Consider the following 19,515-nt stretch of genomic DNA (forward strand, 5'->3'; position numbering starts at 1 on the left):
AACAACACTGCTTCAGGAACCCATTTGTGTTCTTTGTGGGCTGTGGACTTCCTACCTCCTGCAGTGAAACACCGGGCACATTTTTTTCAACAGCAAAACAAAACCTGACACGATCCCATTCCAGCAGAGTTATCACCTATATACCAATGCTACCCCTCCTTTCCCAATTGTGATGGCTTAAAGCTTTTAGCAATAAAGATTCCATTCATTCATTCATTCATACCCCTCCTTTTTCCCGGTGGACCAACTCACCATGTTTAAAATCAAGTAATGGAGTCCACATAGTCATCTAGATAAAATAAGACTTTGATGGCTGAGATGGGCTGTAAACTCATCTCCCTGTATCCTGCACTAAACTCCAATGGCTTAAAAGTTTGTGAAGAACCAGATCAAAACTTTGATGGCTCTGTTGTGAACTGTGTTTTCTGGCCAATACATTTTCAATAGCTAAATGCACATACATTAGCACACACTCATGGAGATAGACACACCCCACACCCTTGGTTATCAATAAAAATACATTCACTTGCCCTCAACCTTGGTAATAAAAGTTCCCATAATGTTCATTGTGTGTCAGTTGGACAAATTGATGCTAAGAAGATACCTGTGTTATTATAATTTTGGCAAGTGCTTGAATTTTCTCCTGACATCACTAGAAAGAAGGCCTTGTATACATAATGTGCCAGGCAAAAACTTTCCTCTAAAACCAGACCTTTGATGTTGTAACTATTAGTGGCCTATTAGTGGGATGTTTTTAATGTATTTCTTTTTCCTTTTCGTTTTAATGTATCTATGTGGGGGTTTTTGTCTGTTTATTTGGTTGTTTGTAAATCACTTTGGGTTGCCCTGGGCAAGAAAAAAACTACCAACAAATCCAAATAACAACACAACATAACAATTGTGTGTGTGTGCATGTGTGTGCGTGCGTGTGCGCGTGCGCACATCCTACAAACAGTATATTATTTTAAATTCCTGCTAGGAGCACAATAATCCAGTCCTTACAAGTAGGACCTGCAACAAAAAATTGCAGTGCAGAGTCCATTGTTCCACCCTGGTGTGCCTTCTCCAGGATACTCCAGTCCAGTCTGTCAGTATCTTGTGGCTGCTAAGCATCCTCAGTCCTCATTGGACTGTTTTTGGAAAGATTCCACTCTCCACATATGATTCCTGCCATAAACATTTTCAGGAAACATTGCAAATTTCAGGGTCCCAAGTAAACATGCACAGGTTAGATGGTTGCACTCCTATGTATTCTCTTACCAGAGAGTAATCTCCTTGAATACAACTAGGCTTACTTTCCAAGTAAAAGCATGAATCAGATTATGTTGCAAACCATCTTATTCTTCCCTATTTTCTTTTTCTGATTAAAGGCGCAGTCGCCTCCCCATAACAAAAATTGTGATGACAGGTGCAAAACATGAATTATTATTTTTTTAAAGCAAATTGCTCCTGCCACTCACTGGCATTTATCACCAAGGCTGCCTCAGTAATGCAAATCTGAATATTCCAAGAGACTACCTTAAGCCATCTCAGAACAATTCTACACCACCTTTAATCCAAATCCACCTGCAGTAAACAACCTCATTTTGCTGGGCTCTTGAGTGATAGCTTATGACATGTTTCGCTATACTCTAATCAACCATTCAAAAGCATTTTCTGAGGCACTGCTTCCCAATGTAATCTCTTCTGCTTAACATCAAAATTATCTGCTGGTCTCAATATAGTAAGTTACAGAGTCATTCCTGAGAAACGATGAGTGTTCTCTGCCTCAAAGTACTGCACATACATTAAATAATCAATTGTAGCTCCGTGTGCACTAACAGATACTGCAGCTTGACTTGATCAGAGCTGTTGCACCTTGGAAACCAATTTCACACTGAAATGCTGCCTGTGTGTTTATTCCGGCTACTGTTTTGCAATTGGTGCATGATGTGTACAACAGAGGCCATCATAACAATATAATTCTTCCAACCACAGTAACAAAGCAGCCTTAAAATCCAGAGCAGGTAAATTGTTCTGCAGTCACAATTAGAATGTATTATGCAAAGGAGAACTCCAGCAGGTTTGGATTTTCCCACTCAATCTGCATAATATTTGCATGAGCTTAATAGACTAATTTAATCTTGCTAGCCAAACTGTCAGCCCATTAAGGAGGGGGGACCCATAGCTGGTGAATAGTTTATTTTCTTTAAAAATAATAATAATACTGACTTTAGATACACTATAGCAGTTCCCAATTTTGTTCCCAAAATGGCACTGACTTGAACAAGAGGGAGGTATCCACAGAATTAGAGGAAATATTTGCAAAAGTCAAAAAAACAAACAAAACCCTTTATTTAAAAAATCCACGATAGGGAGGTCCTCGCATAAAAGACTGTTGGACAGAAGCTCCCAGAGGCAGTGGCATAGCGTGGGGGGTGCAGGGGGGGCCGGCCGCACCGGGCGCAACATCTGGGGGGGGCACACTCGCACTCGCAGCTCTCTGCCCCTACCTGGCTCACTCACTCTCTCTCACTGCAGTGCTGGCTGTGCGAATCCGATCCGAGCCGCCGGGCCGCCACCCACTGTGGAGGGGAGGGTGCCAGGCGTGTGGTGCGGTGCGGAGAGAGAGCGAGGGACTATCTGGGGGAGGGACAGTGCAGCGGGGGGGGGCAAATTACTTGCCTTGCCCCGGGTGCTGACAACCCACGCTACGCCACTGCCCAGAGGAAACCCTTAGACCACCAGGACCTGTAGAGCCAGAACCCAGACTCTCTCAAGCACCTTCCTCCAAGGAACAAGATGCTTCCCCCCACAAATCACCAATCCCGTGGGCACAGGGAACACTCCAGGAGGGAGGCTATAGAATGGAAGGCATCCAGTGGGGCAGGAAGCACATCAAAAGAGAGGTTATGAAACAGGAGTGGAGCCTGAAAACCTTTGTGGAGAAAGTTGCTCACTTGGAGCTCTCCGTGGTCCTGCATTTCCTGATGAGCCTTGCCTCTTTCTCCATGGAATATGATGGAAGACTTAGTCTATTCAATGCCTCTGGGAGAGCTTCAAAGACTTGATAATTTTGTTTAATGGGAGCTATGGTTCCACAAGAGAAACGCGGGTGGCATGATCCCTGAATGCAGAAACAAACCAGACACAGAATATGAGGCAGCAGCTAAGGAGGCTGATCAAGTTCAAGGCTTTGAACTGACTGTGACTGAAGCTGTCAGACAAGAACCTCTCAGTCTGCCAGGACCAGAGCCTAGACCCTCATGGGTGCCTTATACTGAGCTTGAAGAACCACTGCATTCATCAGTCCTGCATTTAAGCTAATGAAGTGGTCCTTTAAGATTTTGATGGCCTCTACAAGTGGGTGGAGCCTGAGGAGATAGTCGGGAGATGAAGGGTTAGACCACATTTGCACAAACCATTTAAAGCATTATGATACCACTTTAAACAGGCATGGCTGCCCCCAAATAATTTTGTAAGCTGTGGTTTGTCAAGGGTGCTGAGAGAGACACCCCACCTCATTACCCTCAGAGAGTTACAATTCTCAGAGTGATTTGTCAGTTCTTCCTATGAGGAAACTGTAGCTCTGTAAGAGGAACAGGGTCTCCTAATGACTCTCAGCACATTTAACAAACTACAGCTCCCAGAATTCATTGAAGTAAGCCATGAGCATTTAAAGTGGTGCTTTAAGAGTGTGGTGTGAATATAGCCAAAAAAGGCCTCAGTATGCTCCCAACCTTATGTGAACAAGTTGTTCACTTGGAGCTATCCATGGCCTTTAGCCTTTGACTCACTGCTTTCTTTGTGAGATCTGGCCTCCAGATTTCCGCAGACATTATTGGGATTTCAAAGGTGGAATTGACATCCAGGGAGAAATTTCTGAAAGGTGGCACTTTGTCCTGGATCTTAGGCAAGTCAATCAGGAAAAAAACAACCTCAACAACTTTCAGGGTGTCCTGGTTTTTACTTTTTGAAATATAGCAATCCCAGCCTCATATCTGTAAAGCATTTAGATTTTTTTTTGGGGGGGGGGGGGAGACGACGACTTTATGATTCTTAAAAAATATGTGTGTAATACCCAGAAGGTAAGTCCCACTGTATTCAGTGGGGCTTACCCCCAGAAAATTGTTTATAGGCCTTAATTTTCATTGTCTCAGCATCCGCAACTGGTGAATGGTAATAGCATGCATGAAATTATTGAAATGCAATTTCACATGAGTGAGTCACAATAGCACCTCCCTCCCCCAAGCTATAATGTATTGGGTTTAAAAGAGAGAGAGAGAAACCTAAACTGCCCACTATGCCAAAGCGCAAACCACGAAGCTCACTGGGTAAGTCCCCATCTCTCAGCCCTAACCTACTTCACAACGTTGTTACGCAAATAATATAGAGAAGGGAAGAGCTTTGTGCACCACCCTGAGCCTTGGGAGGAAAGGTAAGATATAAAAAGCAAAAATAAAATATGCACACAACTTAAGGCTGCATCCGGCATGTAACAGAATTTTGGTGCATTCAATCATATACACCTAATTATGTTGTGTGTCTTCTCCTCCCTCTTATTCTCTTCGGTATTCCATTGTCTTCAACCCACTGTATAACACTCTACCTATCCTGTTGTAAAGATAAAGGTAAAGGGACTCCTGACCGTTAAGTCCAGTCACACATGACTGGGGTTGTGGCACTCATCTCGCTTTATTGGCCGAGGGAGCTTCTGGGTCATGTGGCCAGCATGACTAAGCTGCTTCTGGTGAACCAGAGCAGTGCATGGAAAAGCCGTTCACCTTCCCGCCGGAGCGGTACCTATTTATCTACTTGCACTTTGACGTGCTTTCGAACTGCTAGGTTGGCAGGAGCAGGGACCGAACAACGGGAGCTCACCCTGTCGCAGGGATTCGAACTGCAACCTTCTGATTGGCAAGAGCTTTTTTTCTAAAAAAAAAAAATCTTGAGGGGTACTCTCATTTTGACTCAAGAAAATCATCATTTTATAGTTCAAATTGGGAAAAATAAATACAGTAAATGGACAAAAGTACAAAGATTCACAAAATATTTAGGGGTATGCATACCCCTGAGTCCCCCCAGAAAAAAGTACCGGTACTGCTTTTATCTATTTCTAATAAACTTATGACTTATTTCCCTCTTATATTTGCATTATATTTTTTTCAAAAATGCTATTTTCTGTCATAGCTGTCAAGTGTCCCTTATTTGAAGGGACAGTCCCTTATTCCAGCGCCATGTCCCGCTGCTGTCCCTTATTGATGGATGTCCCTTAAATGATGTCCCTTAAATTTCAAAGGAAGCAGCTCCTCTCCCTCCCTCCCTGCCGGCCAGGGAGGAGGGAGGCTCCAACTGTGTTGCTTGGCTGTGTTGCTCACCCAATAAGAAGTCTAAGAACGACTGGGGGGTGGAGCTTGCATGCCTTGTGTGTGGCTAGTTAATGCAAGCTGAGGGGGTTTTTGAATGCTGGACCCCATTTTGTTGCACGTGCTGCTGCAAACTTTGCAGTGCAAAGCCAGGCCGGGGAGCCATCTTAAGTTGAGGCTGCATAGGCCTTGTGGTGCATGTGATTCAGATTCTATTCAGTTGAACCTCTGGTTACAAAGTTGGTTGGACAGTGTTCTCGAAGCTACCAGCATGAGCTTGACCAGACTGCAGGAGGACAGGAAGACTGGAGTGCCTGGAACAGGTGAGGCTGCAGGTCACTTATTTTGGCTGCCGGTCCCTTATTTTCAAGGCTGCCGGTCCCTTATTTTCAAATCTGTAACTTGACAGCTATGTTTTCTGTGCATGTAAAATCAAAAACGTCGTATATATAGTATATATATGCCTGTTGTCTTTGTCCATGGAGTTTTCTTGGCAGGGATACTGGAGTGGCTTGCCGGTTCCTGCTCCAGGTGGATCACGTTTGGTCAAAACTCTCCACTATGACCTGTTCATCTTGGGTGCCCTGCTCGGCATAGTTCATAGCTTCTCTGAGTTCTTCAAGCCCCTTCGCCACGGCAAGGCAGTGATCCATGAAGGGGGAGAGAAGATCCATAGCGGGGGAGAGAAGGCAAGCAAAATGCGAGGGAGATAGAGAAAGATACAGGAAATTGAATGCAGAATTCCAAAAAATAGCAAGGAGAGACAAGAAGGCCTTCCTAAATCAGCAATGCAAAGAAATAGAGGAAAACAACAGAATGGGAAGAACCAGAGATCTGTTCAAGAAAATTGGAGATATGAAAGGAACATTTCGTTCAAAGATTACCATAATAAAGGACAAAAGTGGTAAGGACCTAACAGAAGCAGAAGACATCAAGAAGAGGTGGCAAGAATACACAGAGGAATTATACCAGAAAGATACGGATGTCTCGTACACACCAGGTAGTGTGGTTACTGACCTTGAGCCAGACATCCTGGAGAGTGAAGTCAAATGGGCCTTAGAAAGCATTTCAAATAACAAGGCCAGTGGAAGTGATGGTATTCCAGCTGAACTATTTAAAATTTTAAAAGATGATGCTGTTAAGGTGCTACACTCAATATGCCAGCAAGTTTGGAAAACTCAGCAGTGGCCAGAGGATTGGAGAAGGTCAGTCTACATCCCAATCCCAAAGAAGGGCAGTGCTAAAGAATGCTCCAACTACCGCACAATTGCACTCATTTCACATGCTAGCAAGGTTATGCTTAAAATTCTTCAAGGAAGGCTCAAGCAGTATGTGGACCGAGAACTCCCAGAAGTGCAAGCTGGATTTAGAAGAGGCAGAGGAACCAGAGACCAAATTGCAAACATGCGCTGGATTATGGAGAAAGCTAGAGAGTTCCAGAAAGACATCTACTTCTGCTTCATTGACTATGCAAAAGCCTTTGACTGTGTCGACCACAGCAAACTATGGCAAGTTCTTAAAGAAATGGGAGTGTCTGATCACCTCATCTGTCTCCTGAGAAATCTCTATGTGGGACAAGAAGCTACAGTTAGAACTGGATATGGAACAACTGATTGGTTCAAAATTGGGAAAGGAGTACGACAAGGCTGTATTTTGTCTCCCTGCTTATTTAACTTATATGCAGAATTCATCATGCGAAAGGCTGGGCTGGATGAATCCCTAGCCGGAATTAAGATTGCTGGAAGAAATATCAACAACCTCAGATATGCAGATGACACAACCTTGATGGCAGAAAGTGAGGGGGAATTAAAAAAACCTTTTATTGAGGGTGAAAGAGGAGAGCGCAAAATATGGTCTGAAGCTCAACATCAAAAAAACGAAGATCATGGCCACTGGTCCCATCACCTCCTGGCAAATAGAAGGGGAGGAAATGGAGGCAGTGAGAGATTTTACTTTCTTGGGCTCCATGATCACTGCAGACGGTGACAGCAGCCACGAAATTAAGAGACGCCTGCTTCTTGGGAGGAAAGCAATGACAAACCTAGACAGCATTTTAAAAAGTAGAGACATCACCTTGCCAACAAAGGTCCGTATAGTAAAAGCTATGGTTTTCCCAGTAGTGATGTATGGAAGTGAGAGCTGGACCATAAAGAAGGCTGATCGCCGAAGAATTGACGCTTTTGAATTATGGTGCTGGAGGAAACTCTTGAGAGTCCCATGGACTGCAAGGAGATCAAATGCATCCATTCTTAAGGAAATCAGCCCTGAGTGCTCACTGGAAGGACAGGTCCTGAAGCTGAGGCTCCAATACTTTGGCCACCTCATGAGAAGAGAAGACTCCCTGGAAAAGACCCTGATGTTGGGAAAGATGGAGGGCACAAGGAGAAGGGGACGACAGAGGATGAGATGGTTGGACAGTGTTCTCGAAGCTACCAGCATGAGTTTGACTAAACTGCGGAGGCAGTGGAAGACAGGAGTGCCTGGCATGCTCTGGTCCATGGGGTCACGAAGAGTCGGACACGACTGAACGACTAAACAACAAAATCAAAAACGTCGTATATATAGTATATATATTCTCCCCCCCCCCCAAAAAAAAGAGATATTTTCAGAAAGAAGCATAAATAAATAAATAAATAAATAAAATTCATTTGAAAGGGAGAGAGGGCCGAGCAGGAGGAGCGAACAGCCAATGAAAACATTCCCTACCTAAAACAGGTTACCGAATGGAAAAAGCCCCGCCTCTTCTGGAAGCCTGAGAGGCTTCCAGCTGCTCTTAGCGAAGCCAGCCAATCAGCGAGGAGCAAAAAAGGAAGGAGGAGGCGGGGGCGAGGGAGGGGCCGGCGAGAGGTGCGTTCAAACCTGGCCAATAAGCGGGCGCCGGGCGTGGCCAGACCCGAGAGGCGAATGAGCGCGGCCGTTGTTGCGAGGTGAGCTGTGTTCCCGGAAGCGGGTCGAAGGGAGCTCGGCGTTTCTTGCGCGCTTAGCCTTCTGAGGGGGTAAGTGGGAGAGGAGAGGCGGCTGAGGGCGGTTTGCCGCCGGGAGGGGTACCGGGCGGCTGAGGGCGGGGCCCGGCAGCGCCCTGGCGCAAGGAGCCGGCTGCGGGCGAGGAAAGAAGCGGCTCTTGCCTCCGTTCAGTTCCCGCTTCCAATGCTGGGAAGCGGCTGTTGACGTTTGGATGGGGCGCGGCTTCCCTTCCCCGCGAAGGGATGGAGGGCTCTTGACTTAGGGCTGCCTTGGAGTGTTGGCCGCACTCGGAGCAGACCCGCTGGAATGAATGGGCGTGACAAACTTAGGTCCATTCATTCATAATAATAATAAAGGTAAAGGGACCATTAGGTCCAGCCATGGACGACTCTGGGGTTGCTCATCTCGCTTTATTGGCCAAGGGAGCCGGCGTGCAGCTTCCGGGTCATAATAATAATAATAATAAAAATAATAATAAATTTTATTTATATCCCGCCCTCCCCAGCCGAAACCGGGCTCAGAGCGGCTAACAACAGTAAAATGGTAAAACATTCTAAAATCATTTCATTATAAAATTAATTCCAATCAAATTAATGGCAACCATTTGGTCTAGAAGTTCTGTGCAGATTGCCAAAGGAGGGAGTCAGGCTAATAATAGTAATAAATTTATTATCGTAAAATCATGTGGCCAGCATGACTAAGCCGCTTCTGGCGAACCAGAGCAGCACACGGAAACGTCGTTTACCTTCCCGCCGGAGTGCATCAAAGTGTAAGTAGATAAACAGGTATCGCTCCGGCCGGAAGGGAAATGGCGTTTCCGTGCGCTGCTCTGCTTCGCCAGAAGCGGCTTAGTCATGCTGGCCACATGACCCGGAAGCCGGCTCCCTCAGCCAGTAAAGCGAGATGAGTGCCGCAACCCCAGAGTCGGTGATGACTGGACCTAAGGGTCAGGGGTCCCTTAACCTTTACTTTCAGCATCTCTAAAATCCTCGTGCTCCCCCCCCCCCATGTGACATATAATTCTTATTCAAAAAGTGAACTCCGTAGAGGAAGCCTAAAAGGCCATTAAGTGTTAATAACTCATTCTCGAATTGCCCCCCTTGATAATCAAATTGCTTCCCCTGTGGGGCATGTTCACCATGTTGGGAACCACAGGGCTAAAGCATCCAATGACAGATGGCCATCCAAGCTCTGCTTTAAAACCTCCAAGGAAGGAGCAGTGGCGTAGCGTGGGGGGTGCAGGGGGGGCCGGCCGCACTGGGCGCAACATCTGGGGGTTAGGGTTAGGGGGCGCAAATTACTTGCCTTGCCCCGGGTGCTGACAACCCACACTACGCCACTGGAAAGGAGAGCCCACCACCTCCTGAGGGAGTCTGTTCCACTGTCGAACAGCACTTAACATCAAAAAGTTTTCCCGTATGTTTAGTCGGAATCTCCGTTCTTGTAACTTGGTTGTAACTTGGTTCAAGTCCTGCCCTCCAGAGCAGGAGAAAACAAGCTTGCTCCATTCCAATGGGACCAATTCTTTAATATCATCATTATTTATTAGGTGCCCTCTTGCACTCAAGTGCCTCAAAGCGACTTATGGAGCAAAATGAAATGAATGGTCACAACTAAATTGGAATTGTAGGATTGTAGAGTTGGATGGGACCGCCTGGGTCATTTAGTCCAACCTCCCTCAATGCAGGAAACTTTAGCCCAATGTGGGGCTCATACCCACATGCTCTACCAACTGAGCTTATCCAGTTGTTAGGTCCATTTATGCCAATGAGACCACCTCTCTGAGAATTATTATTATTTTTGTTTCACTTTTGCCTTCAAGTGCCTCAAAGCAACTTGCACAGTAAAGCAAAATAGCAAGGATGTTGCACTTTGTTGAATAGTGTACAACAACCCTTAGTTCTTAGTGAGGTGTTGGACTTCACAGATTGCAGATGGAGGCTCATCTGAGGGAGTCTTGTTCAGCATCAAACAAATGTAACAGATCCCCCTGCCTGTTGAAAAGTAACGTTTTTGGGGAAAGTGTCGTGGACTTTCTCTCTCTCATGCGTTCCTTCTCCCCCCACCCTTATGTGTATTGACTTGCTTCAATTTGTATTTTCTCTGTACTGAAAAAAAAAGAGTCGTAAATTGTTTTATTGATTTGAAGCACTTTTGTCCCTGCTGATTAGCCAAAAAGGTGCTCAGAGCAGCTTATGAAAACCTGTAGTAAGATATTTCTTACTGTTACAATTGAAAAGACGTGGCAAACAAGAAATATGGGTTGGGGAAGGAAGAAGAAAAAATATAAACTACAGTTCTGAAAACAACCATTGGAAACACAGGTGTATAGTCCCAGGAGTGCTGCTTGAGGTATGGAAAAACGTCATGCTGTTTTTCTACTTTGGGGATAGAAAGTCACCTGACTTGGAGGATCCAGGGTCAATTGTTGCTTAGTATGGATGTTCACTCTAATTTTGGCCCCATCACTGTCTTTTAGCCCAAACCACCTCTCAGGGTTGTAGTGAGGATAAAACTGAAGGGCCACACACCACATATGTAACTTTGATTTCCTGGGAGGAAAGGGGGAACTTCAGTTGTAACAAAGTTGTAACAAGTTTGGCAATCCTTGCTAATGATAACCCTTTTGACGTCTGCTGGGAGCTTCATGTGTGCTGCCTTGAATTCCGTAGGGAAAGATGTGATAGCGCTGTTACATAAATATTTTTTTAGTCCTTGACTTCAGCTTGAAGCAGTACACCTTAGGTTTTCTTTATTAGTGTGGGCCATTATGTAGAACAGGCAAGGAATAAATGATAACAGCAAGAAGAGAAAGAAGGTAATAAAGGTCTATCCGAATCGAACTGGATGGAACTGTCTAATAAAAGCAGCAAATAAGTGATGTCTGGAGTCATCTGGAATTTTGGACTCGTGCGGAGCTTGATGTATGGGTACCCCCCAAAAATTTAAAATTTGGCTGTATAATCTGGAACTAATGTGATTTGAACAATGTGATGTGATTGGCCTGTTAATAAAAATTATTTAAAAAAAAAATTATGTAGAACAGGCATCCCCAAACTCAGCCCTCCAGTGGTTATGGGACTACAACTCCCATCATCCCTAGCTAACAGGAACAGTGGTCAGGGATGATGGGAATTGTAGTCCCAAAGCAGCTGGAGGGCTGAGTTTGGGATGCCTGATGTAGAAGAACTGTCCTTGTATTTTGTGGTTTGTTTATTTATTTGAAAAATGAAAAATGCAAGAGGGAGGGAGTTGTCACTTTATTTCAGTTCAAGACCCTCACAGGGCAAAGAGCAGCTGGGGGAGTAATTTTGATCAGCAAAACAGCACCACAATAGTGCTGCCATTGTGGACAAATTGAGACCCCTCTATGGTTCCTTTCAATTTATTCTTTAAAAATGTAACCATGGATCTCCATCATAACATACAGTTGGCCCTAAGGAAAGTCTGTGCTTAAATTTGCACAACTGAGTGGATTCCAACATGGGCTTGTGCAGGAGATCAGGCAAGTACCTTTGAACAATGATAGCTCCACACATTTTCTTTTAAGTCTGCCAGGAGTGTAATCAACTTTTGAATTTAGCAGCACCTTTAGCAGCTATTTGGTCAGTAGCAATCAGGTAATAGTGTTTGTCTTCAAGTCCTTGAAACTGTCCACCTGCTGATTCTGCATACCAAATGAGAGCAGAAGAGGAGATTAGGATTCCCACTCCACCCCCCACCACAACCGCAGCTGCTAACCTTTCTTTAATTCTTTACTGGGCCTGTAATCAGGACTACCTGTCAGCAAAGGACTGATTTGTTTGTATGTTATACCTTTTTATCTTGCCTTTTAAAAAATTCATTTTCCCCAGGACATTTTTTTTTTAAAGAGAAAGCTCTATATTATAATTTTCCCTTGCCCTTTCCACCAAACATAGGGTGGATAGATGAATGCCCATTTGTTACCCATTGTGTTGCTAATACACACCCCTCAAAATACAGGTGAAACTTGAAAAACTAATATATCGTGGGAAAGTTCATTTATTTCAGTAATTCAACTTAAAAGGTGAAACTAATATATGAGATAGACTCATGACATGCAAAGTGAGATATGCCAAGCCTTTATTTGTTATAATCATGATTATAATAGTGATCCCTACTGCTACCCACCTAGCAGTTCGAAAGCATGTCAAAGTGCAAGTAGATAGGTACCATTCCGGCGGGAAGGTAAACGGCATTTCCATGCGCTGCTCTGGTTCGCCAGAAGCAACTTAGTTATGCTGGCCACATGACCGGTCTGTGGACAAATGCTGGCTCCCTTGGCCAGTAAAGTGAGATGAGCACCGCAACCCCAGAGTCGTCCGCAACTGGACTTAACGGTCAGGGGTCCCTTTACCTTTAATCAGCTGGTAACACCTTCTCTAAGGACTGGTATCTCTGGCTGCTGCAAAACCAGCTGAGCCTTCTCTTACTTTATTTTGGTATTTGCCAAGATGTTAAATGAGGCATCAAACTACACTCTATTCATTTGTGAATGTGCATGCCCCTGTATGTGCAAATACATATAGAAAATAAACTATTACAGAATCGCTCAGCATGCTTTTCATTTGCCTGTGTAAATACAGGTATACTAATGTCCATTGATATTGTTGTCACTGTCCTATATGACAGGAGGCTTTCATATTGCAGAGTATCATTGCTTTAGAAAATGGGATAGGAACACAGGAAATTGCCTTGTACCTGATCAGGCCATTGGGCCATCTAGCTCCGTACCACCTCCAATTGGCAGTGGTTTTCCAGGATCTCGGATAGAGGAGTCTTTTCAGTCACTTTAGGTCTGATGCTTTTAATTGTAGATTTCAGGAAATGAATCTGTGGCATTCTACCTGTGAGGTATGTGCTCTACCACTGTGCTGCTTTGTTCCCTATTTAATCTTTGGCCCTTCTTTCAGAAGGCCAGAGTATTAAGTTTATGTGTAGAAAAAATTCTGTGGCTCCAAAGTATCCATAGTAAAATGTTAATTGTGTCATAAACCTACAGTATTATAATATTACAGTCATTACAATAACATGCTAAAAGTATCTTGGTTTTGAAAAGTACATATGAGAGTTTGGTATTCAAGTGTATTAGAACCCAGGTTTCTAGCGTGGCATCTCCCTCAAAAGTCTGTGCAGGAAAACAGTGCTCAGTTTATTGCTCTGACACATTATATCACATATTTTTAAAATGCCTTAGGCCAGAGGTGGAGAACTGTAACCCTCCAGATGTTGCTAGATTCCAACTCCCATCAACCCCAGCCAACATTGCCAATGGTCAGGGATGATAGTAGCTGTAATCCAACATTTGGAGGGCCACAGGTTCCACACATCTTCCTTGAGTAAATCTGTGCTGCCTGCATTCTCCCCTATTTCAGAATATTGTAGTGGAATAGGTTATGATACCATGTCTGTTCCAAAACCAGTGCTTGATAGATTGCTGTCTTTCCTGCTGCTCTTGCCAAAATCAGCAGCCCTTTAGGAAATAATTAATTGAAGGTGTTGTGTTTTAGTACTGCAAACCAAACCAGTGGAGATTCTGTACTCTTAAGAACAGGCTTGTGTTTTTCCTTGGGGACTTCTGTTCAGGTATTCTAAAATGTTTTCTTTTTGCTAAATCTGTGTAGAACTACATATAATGATGTTAGCACCTGGCCATTTCACCCTGCAGAAGGCAATTGAAAGCTGTTAAGTACTCAACAGCACTCCTGAGGAAAGCATTAAGGTGAATGCAAAATGGTCAGTGTTTACTATATTCAGAAATAAGCTTTTAAACAACAACAACAACAACAACAATAATAATTTTATTTATATCCCGCCCTCCCCAGCCAAAGCCGTGCTCAGGGCGGCTAACAACAATCAAATAATCCAACGTTCTAAAAACATTTAATTATAAAAATTAATTAAAATCAAATTGATGGCAACCGTTAAGCCGTTACCATAATTTAAACCGTTACCATAATTTACTAAATGCAAAATGGCTTAATTTCATTGTAAGCAAATGATGGTAATCGAAAATCCTTGAACAATTCTCTTTTCTGGTATTGGAGTAATCTGGTTTTGTGAGTGGTAGAAGGGGAATCAGATGAATTTTACAGAAGTACCAGCTTAATTGATATAACAGCCAGTTAGCATCCTTGAGCAGGATGCCCCTAGCAATGGTTAGACTAATCCTACCTTGATTGGATTTGTAACATGCTCTGTTATGGGTGCAGCCTCTGAGAAGTCTCTGGAAACTGTAGTTGGTCCAGAATGTGGCAGCTAGGTTCATGGTGGAAGCATACTTGCAGCCATGGGAGTCCACTGTGGGGGCAAGCCCTCCCACAACCATAATTCCCAGCTTTCATTAAAAGAACATTGCATTTCTACCATTTGTAAAACCTGGGATATGAGACCAAATGTACAGACACTGCTCCTTTTTTGTAAGAAATTGACCTGTTACCTCATCTCAGCACCCCCCCCCCCAAAAACATTCCTGTGGATTCCCATGCTTACGAGAGTGTTCATTACCATTTAGTTTCCAGGCAACAATTCAAGATGTTTGTGATCACATTTAAAGCCCTAAATTGCTTAAGTCCAGCCTATCTAAAGGACCACTAGCTCTTGTATCATAGTGCCAGTCCCCTAAGATCTGATGAAGATACTCTTCTAACAGTTATTCAGGCAAAAGTAGGTTGGGATATGTGAGAGAGTCTTCATTCGAAAACCTTGCAGCTTCTTCCTTAGCATATCTGCCTGGACCCCCTCCTCCCTTTTCACTGATAAGTTAAGAAATTTCTCTTCAAAACCTGGTTAGGGTTTTAATGGCAGACCCCACTGTTTTACAGGTCAATCATAGCATCATAGAATTGTAGAGTTGGATGGGACCCAACTGCCTGCAATGCAGGAATATGCAGCTGTCCCGTATGGGGATTGAACCTGTAACCTTGGCAATATCAGCACTATGCTCTAACCAACTGAGATATCCACTTCTTCCTGTGCATATCTAATTCCTATGCATGTCAGCTCAGAATAAGTTAGATCTCATTTACTCCATGGTTGCTTATCCACATAAGTGCATATAGAGTTTCTCCCTTAGTTTGCAATATTAGTTCCTCTCTACCTGTTTTTCATATAGAATATTGTTAATGGGTAGAGCAGACCCATTGAAGCTAATAGGTTTCCTTATGAGTAGGACTTAGCTGAGTGCAACTGATTGTGAGCACAGTTTTTAAACACTGGAAGGCAGTATTCTACACTATCTCAAACAACCCTCTCCAAAAACGGGCAGTGTGAAACTAAACAGTTCCACCAGCATGAGCAGTCCTAGCTGGTTGCACAACAGAACTTCCCCTCACTCACCTTTCCCAGAGTTCCCTTAGTATAGGTAAAAAGCTAAAGGTACCCCTGCCCGTACGGGCTAGTCTTGACAGACTCTAGGGTTGTGCGCTCATCTCACTCTATAGGCCGGGAGCCAGCGCTGTCCGCAGACACTTCGGGTCACGTGGCCAGCGTGACAAGCTGCATCTGGCGAGCCAGCGCAGCACACAGAACACTGTTTACCTTCCCGCTGGTAAGCGGTCCCTATTTATCTACTTGCACCCGGGGGTGCTTTCGAACTGCTAGGTTGGCAGGCGCTGGGACCGAACAACGGGAGCACACCCCGCCGCGGGGATTCGAACCGCCGACCATGCGATCGGCAAGTCCTAGGCGCTGAGGTTTTACCCACAGCGTCACCCGCGTCCCTAGTTCCCTTAGTATAGAACACGTTTATGTGAGAGACCACCTTCTCCCTTATTGTTCCTGGTCATGATGGTCATTCAAAGAGGCCCTCCTGCTACGGTTGCACGTTCATGAGCTCCACCTGGCAGTTACTCAGAAGAGATCATTTACCATAATGGTGCCTACACTCTGGAACACACTCCCTGTGGACATTCAACATGAGTCTATCTGTGGTTTCTGACGCACGTTAAAAACATTTCTTTTTAAATAAGCCTTTGGGGAATAGCAATATGGCTTGGTATCTCATTTTTGCTGCTCAGCACATATTTGATTATTACATGTTTTGCTCTATTGATTGTATTTTGACCTTCATTTTTTGTTAAGCGTGTTGCACATCACTTTTTGTTAGCCATTTATAAATAAGTTTCTACATATTTTATATATATTAGGCTACGTGAACATGGGTGCCATAGCTAATAGCCACCATCCAATATGTATAATTAGTTGTATGTGCCAATGCCTTTTCGTGACTGCTATAAATCCTCAGGGCATTAGCTCTCTCTGACCTTGATTCTTCAAAGCTCTTTTGAAGTCAGTTTCCATCTGCCGGTTGTAAGTAACCTTTGACTACAGTGAGAGTTAAAGAATAAATGTCTTCAGTCAGCCTTGGGTGCTGCGTGCGACAGCTTTAGAGGTAGCGGTTTTCTGCTGATGTACTTGCGATGATCATTGTCTGACAATACAACTGTACATGCTGTCAGAGCTGGCCTTAAGAGATACTTTGCTTCTGAAGCAAAATAATGACCCATCGAGCCTTTTTGTGACATACGGAAATGGAGACCGGAGGCATGGAAATCTGGAATCTATCATCTAACTATTTTCACACTACTTTATGGTGAGGTCTGCTCCGGATGCTGGCTGGTTGTGAAAACTCACTAGATATTCCAACAGCATCCAGCCTTCTGGTATTCTTGGTAAAGTGTATTCAAATAGCTGCTGGTGTCATCCAGTGGAGAGTCTTTACTGTGAGGCTAGTGTTTAACTCTTGCTGCAGTCTCTCTGTATATTCTTGGCCATGTGGAGTATGTGACCCTTAAATGACAATAATATTTTAATTTATTTAAAGTATGTGTGACATGCCTTCTATTGCAGTCCATCCCAGGGTGGGTGGGTGGGTGGGTGGGATGCAATCAGCAATTAAAAAACACCACAACCAACAATATATAGAATTATACAATAAAATGAGGACAGATAAAGCAAATCAGCCTCTTAACAGTCTGTAGCCCGTGGTTCCCAATTAACTAAGTACTGCAGACCCCCTCTTTTTCAAAAGCCAAGCCATGAACCCCCTACTTTGGAAAATGTTGATACCTCTATGGTAGTTTTTTGTTACATGAATGGTGCCATGGACCTCCAGGGGTCTGCGGAGTACCAATTGAGAACCACTGGTCTACAGAACACAGCCAACTGCATTTTAGCACCCAGTCCAGGGAGTAACACATTGTCAACACCTGAGTGAGCAAACATGATTTTAGCTGGCACTGGAAAGCAAAAAGTCAGCTCCCGGTAGATGATAGAGAGGAAGGCATTCCATAAATTGGGTGCCAGCTCAGAGAAAGCACTCTCCCGTGTCTCAGCATAACAAATCTCACCAGGCCACAAAGCACAAAGAAGGGTATCCACTGATGGTTTTCAGACAGGTAAGCTGATAAAGTATGGGATGCGGGTGGCGCTGTGGACTAAACCACAGAGCCTAGGACTTGCCGATCAGAAGGTCGGTGGTTCGAATCCCTGCCATGGGGTGAGCTCCCGTTGCTGAGTCCCTGCTCCTGCCAACCTAGCAGTTTGAAAGTACATCAAAGTGCAAGTAGATAAATAGGTACCGCTCCGGTGGGAAGGTAAACGGCTTTTCCATGCGCTGCTCTGGTTTGCCAGAAGCGGCTTAGTCATGCTGGCCACATGACCCGTAAGTTGTACGCCCGCTCCCTCGGCCAATAAAATGAGATGAGCGCTGCAACCCCACAGTCGGCCACGACTGGACCAAATGGTCAGGGGTCCCTTTACCTTTAAGCTGATAAAGGGACAGACTATCCTTTAAGTAACTGAGTACCAAGCTGTATTGGACTTCATGTGCCATCACAATCACCTTAAAGCCAGTGTGCTGTAGTGGTTAAAAGTGTCAGACTAAGGACCTGGGAGACCAGGGTTCCCCACTTGGTCTTTGGGTCAGTCACTGTCTTTCAGGCTAATCTACCACACGGGATATGGGTGGCGCTGTGGTCTAAACCACTGAGGCTCTTGAGCTTGCCGATCAGAACCGGTGGTTTGAATCCCCGTGATGGAGTGTGAAAGCAGCGCTGTGGTGGGAAGGTAAACGGCGTTTCTGTGTGCCCTGGTTTCCGTCATGGTGTTCCATTGCTCTAGAAGCGGTTTAGTCATGCTGTCCACATAACCCAGAAAACTGTCTGCAGACAAACGCTGGCTCCCTCAGCCTGAAAGCAAGATGAGCGCTGCAACCCCATAGTTGCCTTTGACTGGACTTAACCGTCCAGAGGTCCTTTACCTTTTACCACACAGGGTTGTTGTGGAGAAGAGGTGAGGTATAAATGCAAGAAATAAAATTGGTAGTAATGACACATGCTACAGTAATTAAGAAGTAAATGAATAAAGTAGCTTCTGTATTACATGAAAATAGTTTTAAAATGATATCAATGGTATTGCGACCCTATTACAATCTCAAATATGATTAAAGGAACATAATTTTAAAAAATGATATTGCAGTGATATCAAGAGCTAATTATAATATAAAAATGATTGGAAACTTCTGAAATGTAGACAAGAGGGAAGGGACTTTGTTCATTGGTTGTGATCTAGAGGATTATGAAGGCAAATATGTGCTCTTGGAAAGTTAAGTTTCTACCTTAAAAAGTATTCAACATTTTAAATATTAAAATGGACTGTACCAGAAGTAAAAGAATGGATTATGTTTTACATCATTGTAACACCAAGATTTAACAATTCCTGAGGAATTTTCAAATGACTACATTAAGAAAATGGCACATTAAACTACATGATACATCTGTTATAAGTAAACTCACCTGGGCATTGAGTGAAATGGGGTGGATATTGAAAATCACTTTAAAAGTGAATGTATATGCTTTATATGGTATTAGGATTCTAGTAAAAATAAGTGAATCATCTTACATTGTTGTAGATGTTATATTACTTATTTTGTTGACGTAGTTTAAAGTAGTTCCCAGTGTAATGCATTGTACCACACCAGCCTTCATAAATAGCACAGCCCATCAGAAGCATCTTTAATCTCTGTTGAAATATAAGGGAGTTGTCAAAGAACAGCACTAGGCTAAGGCATAATCCCTGTTTATTTCGGTGAATTGGACTCGGAACTGTGACAAGGTGTTTCTCAGATAGTATTCAAAATTAGATTATTCCAGTTCCTCTGGCTCCTATATTTAATCAATCCATG

General features: G+C 43.9%; 1 protein-coding gene across 2 annotated transcripts in view; it reads left to right on the forward strand.

Moving 5' to 3' along the window:
* The first annotated feature begins 8,246 nt into the window (after positions 1 to 8,246).
* TANGO2 (transport and golgi organization 2 homolog) overlaps positions 8,247 to 19,515 on the forward strand; it is a 94,684-nt gene continuing 83,415 nt past the window's right edge. For both annotated transcript variants that reach the window (XM_083418381.1, XM_083418383.1), the window contains exon 1: positions 8,247 to 8,341. The gene's annotated coding sequence lies outside the window, so the exon portion shown is untranslated. The remainder of the gene's footprint in view (positions 8,342 to 19,515) is intronic.

The sequence above is a fragment of the Podarcis tiliguerta genome (genome assembly GCF_965153285.1).
Source record: "Podarcis tiliguerta genome assembly, chromosome: 16".
NCBI classification, from domain to species: Eukaryota; Metazoa; Chordata; class Lepidosauria; order Squamata; family Lacertidae; genus Podarcis; species Podarcis tiliguerta.